We start from the raw sequence: 2,534 nt of genomic DNA, 5'->3' as shown, positions 1-2,534 counted from the left end.
GGGTAGATACCTAGAAATTGAATTGCTAAGTCGAGTGATTAGTGTATGTTTAACTTTTTTTTCTTACGTGCCCAACAGTTTCCCAAAGTGACTATCCCATTTTACATTCCCACCAGCAATGTATATGTTTCTCTGTATCCTCACCAATATTTGGTCAGTCTTTTTTGTTTTAGCCATCTAGTAGGTGTGTAGTGGTTATCTCATTTGGGGTATTTAAAATTTTTTTTCTTTTTTTACATATTTTTATTTTTATTTTACTTATTATTATTTTAATTTTTTCCCTTAGTGGAGGCACTGGGAATTGAACCCAGGACCTTGTGCACACCAAGCACATGCTCTGCCTCTGAGCTATATCCCCCACCCTTTTTTTTCAGTTTTAATTTGCATTTCTCTGATAACTAATGATATTAGGCATTTTTTTCTTGTCCTTACTTGTCATTTATATATCTTCTTTGGTGAAGTGATTATTCAAATATTTTTCTCCTTTCTTATTGGGTAGTTTGTCTTCTTATTGTGAATTATAGAAGTTCTTTATATATCCTGCATTCAAGTCCTTTATCAGATGCATGTTTGGCAAACATTTTCATATCCTTATTGATGTCTTTGAAAGAGCGTAAGTTTTCATTCTTATGAAGTGTTTGTTATTGTTATTTGAAGTTCAATTGTGTTGATTTTGTCTTTGATTGTTCATGCTCTTTGTGTCATATATAAGAACTCTTTGCCTAATCTAAAGTTGCAAAATTGTGTCCTATGTTTTCTTCAAGATATTATAAGTGGGGGAGGGTGTAACTCAAAGTGGTAGAGTGCATGCTTAAAATGCATGAGGTCCTGGGTTCTATCTCCAGTATCTCCTCTAAAAAAAAAAAATTAATAAATAAATAGACCAACTTACTGCCCTCCCACCACCAAAAAAATAAAAAATAATTTAAAAAAAAGATGTTATGAGTGGTGTAAGGTAAGAGTCAGGTTTCACCTTTTTTCACTTTTTGTTAAAGGATTATTCTGTCCGACCCCATTCAATTACTTGACACCTTTCTTGAAAATCTAAAAATAAATTAAAAAATAAAAAAGTTTTAAAAAGGACACCATGAACTCATCTACAAAACAGAAAAAGACTCTCAGACTTAGTAAACAATCTTATGGTTACCAGAGAAAGGGGGTGGGAAGAGATAAATTTGGGAGTTTGATATTTACAAATGTTGGCCCCTATATATAAAAATAGATTTAAAAAGAAAAAAAAAAGTTTCTGCTGTATAGCACAGGTAACTATGCTCAATAGCTTGTAATAACCTTTCATGGAAAAAAATATGAAAATGAATATATGTATGTATATGCAAGACTGGGACACTGTGCTGTACACCAGAAATTGACACATTGTAATCAACTGTACTTCAATTAAAAAAATCTATTGTTTCTGAAATTTTCACAAATAAAAATACAGAATCCAAAAAACAAAAGTGAATAAAGGGCCACAAATGGCAAAATATCTTTCTTTTTTATCGGTGAGTTGTATTCCATTACATATATATATGCTGCATCTTCATTATCTATTCAACTATTGAAGTGCACTTAGGATGCTTCCATATCTCAGCAATTATAAATAATGTTGCTGTTAATAGCAGGGTGTATGTATCTTTTTGAATTAATTATCTTGTGGTTAACTTTATTCCTTTGATAACTATGTGAGTTAAAAAGCTAAAGCTCTAAATGTTCTTAGAAACAATGAACAGTACATTGTGTGCCGTAAAATAAAAAAGATCTATCAAGCCATGAAAGACATAGAAGAAACTTTAAAGACATATTACTAAATGAAAGAAGCCAGTCTGAAAAGGCTACAAACTGTACAATTCCAACCAAATGACATTCTAAAAAAGGCACAGCTACAGAAACAATAAAGATTGTGGTTTCCAGGGGTCTGGGGAGAGGGAGGGAGGGAGGAATGAATAGATGGAGCACAAGGGATTTTTAGGGCAATGAAATTATTCCATATGATACTATAGTGGTGGCTACATGTCATTATGCATTTGTCAAAACCCATAGAATGTACAACATCAAGAGTGAACCCTAATGTAAACTATGGACTTTGGTTGATAATAATGTGTCCATGTTGGTTCAACGATTATACCAAATATGCCACAGTGTTGAGGGATGTTGAGGGTAGGGGAGTATATATGTGTGGGTGGGGAGGACTATGTGGGAGCTCTGTATTTTCTGCTCAATTCTCTGTGAACCTGAAACTGCTCTAAAAGAATAAAGACTATTAAAAAAAAAAGAAAGAAATTCAGTTAACCATCAAGGTCTGTTGCACTCTCTGTTCTCTTCTAACCGTCTAAATGGCCATTGTTTCTTAATTATTGTAGTTTTGTAGTAAGTTTTAAAATCAAGTAAAGTTATCCAACTTTGTGTTTCTTTTTCAAAATTATTTTGGTATTCTAAGTTCTTTGCACTTTGATATAAATTTTAGGAACAGCTGTTAGTTTCTACAAACAAGCAAACAAAAAGCCTTCTGGGATTTCAATAGGTATTACTTTGAG

At 32.5% G+C, this 2,534-nt stretch overlaps 1 non-coding gene across 1 annotated transcript; it reads right to left on the bottom strand.

Moving 5' to 3' along the window:
- Window positions 1–286: 286 nt before the first annotated feature.
- Window positions 287–358, bottom strand: TRNAT-GGU (transfer RNA threonine (anticodon GGU)). The gene has a single exon. It is a non-coding gene; the product is annotated as a tRNA-Thr (tRNA).
- Window positions 359–2,534: the final 2,176 nt, after the last annotated feature.

The sequence above is a fragment of the Camelus dromedarius genome, chromosome 14, assembly GCF_036321535.1.
Source record: "Camelus dromedarius isolate mCamDro1 chromosome 14, mCamDro1.pat, whole genome shotgun sequence".
NCBI lineage: Eukaryota > Metazoa > Chordata > Mammalia > Artiodactyla > Camelidae > Camelus > Camelus dromedarius.
This window is presented reverse-complemented; position numbering and strand designations above follow the sequence as displayed.